We start from the raw sequence: 6,649 nt of genomic DNA on the forward strand, positions 1-6,649 counted from the left end.
CATAATCTTTATTATTTTTCAGTAAATTTTTGGTAAATATCCAATCAACTGTTTGACCACTTTTACAAAAAGAAACTATACACTCTTAGAGTCATATAATCATAATTATTTTTTTATTAATATAGCATATTATATATATATATATATATATATATATATATATATATATATATATATATATATATATATAAATTGATTTTACACTCACGGCATATTAAAATTAAATTTCTTAAAATGACCAACCAGACATAACAATTCATTTTTTATAAGATATCTTAACAATTCAAATAATTTTTATGTTTTTACAAAAAGTCATATCGTCTTGGACAAAAAAAAAAGTTGTCATTTTTTTTAAAGGTCAAAGGATTTATTTTTTAAATAAAAGACACTTGAATATGTGATTTAACACGGTAAACTAACAAAGGGATAATTATATTTTTCATTTTTGTTAAAATAAAGGGGAAAAAAAGGTGATGATGTGAAAAGAAAGGGTGTGTGTTTTGAGAAGCGGCCCACTGCATGTGAGTGAGAGAGAGAAGATGACAAGTGGGAAGGATGGGTGTGTGGGAAGTGTACACAATGGTGTCTCTACTCATGTCCACTTCCTGTTCCCTGCAAAACCGACTTCTTCCCACTCATTATTCCCAGCTCAATCAATGGTTCTTGTCCTAACAAAAATTATGTTTGCATTCAATTACACTCAACTAATGTGACATGTCTCACCACATTGCTCCTATCTTGTGTCCACATTCTTGGCATCTCCATCTCTGCAAATATACTTGCAGTTACTACCTTACAAATATAACCGATTATCTAGGAATTCAATTCCGATGCTTTCAACTACAGTTAATTAATAAGTACTAGCCGATCTTGACATATTTCCTTTTCTGCCTCCAACTATGGTTAATTGTGTTTAATAATTAATAGATTGTTTCGTGTTAATTCAATACGGTTAATCTTCATTTTCATAGCTAGGTGTAAATAAACGTGTTAGTCATTTTAGTTTCAATAAATTTTATTGAGCTAAATTATTAATTTAATTCGCGTTAAGAAGTTGAATGTTAAAAGTATTTGAATACTATATAAATCTTAAAAATTTTGTATGCAATATAAAATATAAAAAATGGTAATTGTACATTGTTATAATATAATTAAGAGTAATAAAGATGAATTAGCATTAATTATATTTATTTAGTATATTCATATATTTATGATAAGATATTATGTTTTTATTATTTTGATTCTTCTATTATCTATATATATTTTTGTATATTGTATCATGAACAACACACTCAATAATGTACAATCATTTTTTTTTAAATTATTCTTTTGTTTTTAACATAGTATCAAGAGCACAATTTTTTTCTATAAAAAATTAATTCATAGTCCCTTGTTCTCTCTTCTTGTAATGTTTTGTTTCTATTTTTCGCTCACCTTTTTCGATGCTGTGCTTCGTTACTGACCATTTTATTGTCTTTATCTCGTCGTTACGAGTCCAACAAACCTACTCTGTCGCTAGAAACTTCCTGAAGCACCGCCGCAAGTCCTTGTCCGTTACTATTTTTTTTTCCTTTTCCAAATGCATCTAACGTCATTGGATTCGCCGCCATATCAACAGTTCAGAAGCTCTCCATGTGTCGCTACTCGCATCTCCCATCAATTCTCGCCCAACCCACGTCTAGACCCGATTCGACCCATTTTATTGACCCGCACGCTAGCTCCGCTAAGTCAACGTGACGTGTTCTCCTTATCCATTCAGGTGCTGCCACGTGTCTTTCATTGACTGACATGGCAACTAACGTGGCACATAGTTAGACCCCTCCTAAAATTTTTTTGTGAGTTTTTTCTGATTTTGCCTTCTTTTTTCTCATTCTTTGCTCCGATCTTGCAGTTTCTTCTCTCTTTTAATCTCATTATCTACTATTATGAAAAAATCGGATATTTTTCAGCCTATTCCTGTTATTCTTAATGGCTCCAACTATGCTCATTGGGTTGAAGTCATGAGAGAATTTCTTAAAGAACGCAAATTATGGTGCTATGTGACTGGTGATATTATTTGTCCTGTTAAGCCAACTGTGACAGAGAAATCAAAAGATGAGACTTCCAAATCCAAAGAGGATGCTAATGACGATTTTGCAGAAAAATTAGAAGGTCGGAATAATAAAAACCACCAGATTATCACTTGGTTTTGCAACACTTCTACTCCAAGAACTTATCTACAATTTGGGTGTTTTGAAACTGCTAAAGAGGTATGGGATAATTTAGCAAAATGTTATACTATTTTTGATCTCTCCCATCAGTACCAACTGCTAAAGGAGATTCATAGCTTTAAGCAAGAACGTAGACAAGCAATTTTTAATTTTCTTGCTCAAATAAAAATTATTTGGGATCAATTGATGACCCCCTATGAGCCTATTCTTAAAGATGCAACTGATGCTAAGGTATATGAGGATTATCAGTTTATCACAACCGAACGCATCTCATACAGTTCCTCATGGCTCTTACTGATGATTACGAACCGGTTAGAGCTTCGCTTCTTCATCAGAATCCCTTGCCTAGCCTTTGAGATGCACTTCTTTATCTTAAGTCTAAAGAATCGCGCCTGGGATTGACTCGTTCTAAGAGTGAAACTGTCTTTGCAGCCAAGATAGAAAGGGTAAATTTTGTCAAAACTGTAACTATTCTTGGCACCTCTTCTTAGACTATCCTTCTATTAAATGTCGAAAATATAAACGGAAATGTCACATTGGCTCCAATTTTCCAAAACTATTCTGCCATTATTGCAAGCTCTTGGGACATTTGATTACTGTCTGTCCTACTCGCCCACCATGTTCAAATCAAAACAAGTATTAATCTCATCCCAACTACTCTAAGAATGTGTCTGCTTTTACTGTTGTTGCTGCTACTGAATCAACCTACCTTATGTCTCTCCATTCGACATTGAGTCTCTTCTTAAGCAACTTCTCTCTTTTACTGGTAACACCTTTGCTGCTCTTTCGACTCATCCAGGTAATTGTAAATAGTATTTTGATTCTGATTACTTTAATCACATGTCTCCTTTACGTCATCTTTTTTCATCTTTGTCTACCACTACAAATACACCTTCTGTCAACACTGCTAATGGTTCCCTCTTGCATGCGACAAATAAGGGTTTTATTTCACAGTCAAATCTTAATCTCCCTGATACTTATTTTGTTTCAAAATTGAACTTTAATCTTATCTCTTTTGGTCAACTTGTTGATCTCGGTTTTGATGCCAATTTTTTATTTCTGGTTGTCGTGTGCAGGATCGTTGGACGGGACAAATCATTGAAATTGGATATAAAGTCAGAAGATTGTTTGAGCTCGAGAATCTTTATGTTGCTTCTATGTCAAATCTCTGTGCTGTTTCTTCTCCATCTATACTTTACTTATGGCATCACCGTCTTGCTCTTGCCTACAGCTCTTAGGAAATTGCCTCCTCTTTCGGGTGTTTTAGGTCAAGTTAATAATGAGTCTTTTGATTGTATTTCTTATCAAACTGCAAAACAACCAGTTTTATCTTTTCATAATAATTCATTTCTTGCTTACTCTCCTTTTGATCTTATTCACTCTGATGTTTGGAGTCCCCCTCCCACCGCTTCTATGAAAGGGGCTCGATATTTTGTAGTATTTATTGATAATTATTCATGTTTTACTTGGGTTTATTTGATGACTAATCGTCATGAGCTGCCTCAACTTTATGTTAACTTTGCTACTATGATTAAAACTCAGTTTTCCAAGGTCATTAAAATCTTCCGACGCGATAATGGTATAGAATATCGTGACTCCAAACTTTTAAATTTTCTCGCTGAATAGGGTACTTTGTCTGAGTTTTCTTATCTTGGTACCTCTCGACAAAACGGAAGAGCCGAATGTAAACACCGTCACATTTTTTACTATGTTCATGCAATGCTTTTTTCTTCTTCGTGTCTTGAGCGTACTTGGGGTGAAGCTATTCTCACTGTTGTTCATATTATCAATAGAATTCCTTCTTCTATCCTTGATAACACTACTCTCTTTGAGTATCTTATCATATTTCTCCACATTACGACTCTCTTTGTGTTTTTGGTGGTGTCTGTTTTGTCCTTCTTTAACCTCATGAACATAATAAACTTAAACCTCGGACTCGAATGTATTGTTTTCTTGGTTATGGCACTGAACACAAATGTTATCATTGTTGAGATCTTATCTCTCGACGTATTCGTATATCTCGTCATGTTGTATTGTGGGAGCATCACATGTTTTCTAGTTTCTCCTCTTTTGAGTCCATTCCTTCTACTCAGTCACTATTTTTCACTAACCCCAAATGTTGATCTTTTTCCTAGTGATAATACTATAGGTTCTATCTCAAGTCAACCTCTCGAGCCTCCTACTCTTCTGCCTTCTCTATCTTCCGATGATTTCAGACCGGACGATGATCCTACTCCTACTGTCATGCATCTTCGCTCTACTCGTTCTTTTAAGGTAAAAAATCCACTTCTTCATCTTCTTAATTATCATTATTTTCTACTATTTTTCATCACTATGAACTTAATTCATTCTGAGGAGCCTCCACAAATCCAATTGACAACAAACAATGCAGAATAAATTCAGGCACTTGAAAAAATACACACTTGAAACTTGGTTGATCCTCCTTCTACTCAAGAAGTTGTAGGTAATAAATAAGTATACAAAATCAAAACTTGCTCCGAAAGGCACGATGGGTAGCTTAAAGATATACACAAGAGTATCGTATTGATTATGAATAAACTTTTCCTCCTGTTGCTCCTCTCATATCTTTCGCGCTCTCCTTGCCATTGTTGTGGTAAAAAAATGGTCTCTTAATCAGATGGATGTAAAGAATGCGTTTCTTAATGAGGATTTGAAAAAGAAGGTCTATATGAAACCACCCCCGAAATATCTTTGTCTTTCTAGAAAAGTTTGTCTCCTTTGTAAAGCACTTTATGATCTTAAACAAGCTCTTTGTGAATGGTTTGAAAAAGTTCAGCACCACTATGTGCAATCTCAGTTTCACTTGCAGCCCTCATGAGAATGTTCTCTTTATTCGTAAAAGTGAATATGTGGTTGTTCTTCTACTTTTGTATGTTGATGACATGATCATTACTGGAGATGATGTTAATGGTATCTGTGATCTTAAAGCATCCTTTCACCACACTTTTGAGATGAAAGATCTTGGTTCTCTCAGTTATTTTATTGGCCTTAAAGTCATATCCTCAGATGGCAGTATCTATCTCTCTCAAGCTAAGTATGTTTCTGACTTTCTTGCTCAAGCCAGAATTACAGATAGTCACATTGAGTCTACTCCTCTTGAGCCTAATATTTGGTTTACTTCTATGGATGATACTGTTTTAGATAATCCTACTTTTTATCAACAGTTAGTTGGAAATCTCGTCTACTTGACTGCCACACGACTAGACATCGCTTATTCAGTTCATGTTCTTAGCCAGTTCTTGTCAACTCCTCGTACTATTCATTATGCGTCAGTTCTTCGCATTATTTGTTAAATCAAAGGCACTATGTTTCATGGCCTTTATTTTTATGTCCATTCATCTGTAACCCTTCAAACATACTAAAAAATTAGTTTAGTTTATTTGCGTATAAATTTATCGTTTTAAACTTAAAATAATAATCTAAATTATAGTAACCTCCCCTCGTGACTAACCATTTGTTGTGAATGAAAATTATAATCACGATTTGAGTAGAATGATGGATTGGGATGGGGAGAACAAATCGTAAAACATTGTGGCTTAAGGATGGCAACGAATCTTTATGGGAGTAGAGATTCTATTTCCATTTAATAAAATGCTTTCTATCCGAGTCTCTCATCTCCGGATATTAAGTTTTATTTATTTTTTTAAAAATTATAATTATAATAAAATTTTATATAATTTAATTAACTATATTAAATTAAATACAATTTAAACATAAATTTAACATAATAATATATACATAAAATTTTTAATATATAAATTAAAATAAAATGAATTAAAATTATGTATGCATTTTATATATAGAGTAAAGTATTGTTTTTGTCTAGGTAAATCTTATTTGTGTCCATAACGTTTAAATCGTTCTATTTGTATCTTTAACGTTTGTAAAAGTGATTCAATGTTATCCTGCCGTCAATTACACATCATGAGCGCTTTAGTTTGAGTTTTAAAAATCTCTTCTTGAAGTTAGAATATAAATTTCTGGAATAGAATCGATAATCTACTCCGAAAAATAGCTCATCAAATGTTGAAACTAATTCCTACAACATTTACATAATTCACTTTTTTTAGGGATATAATTGAATCTAAACACAAATAGTGGGTATAATATTAAAATTAAACACATTCAAGTGAAACCTAATTGAGAATGAATACATCTAAATGAGAATAATTGAAAAATATAATTTGATTTGTTAGTATAATTGATAGTAGGATAACATTGAATCACTTTTATAAACGTTAAGGATACAAATAGGACGATTTAAACGTTAGGGACACAAATAGGACTTACCCCAAACGTTGGGGACAAAAACAATACTTTACTCTTATATATATAATGATATTTAAGTAAATTTTTTTTACGAAAATTTCACAAGTTCCCGTGGAACCAATACCTCAATTTCCGTCTCCTTCGTCATT

Source organism: Arachis ipaensis, chromosome B1 (genome assembly GCF_059453495.1).
Source record: "Arachis ipaensis isolate K30076 ecotype BB chromosome B1, ASM5945349v1, whole genome shotgun sequence".
NCBI classification, from domain to species: domain Eukaryota; kingdom Viridiplantae; phylum Streptophyta; class Magnoliopsida; order Fabales; family Fabaceae; genus Arachis; species Arachis ipaensis.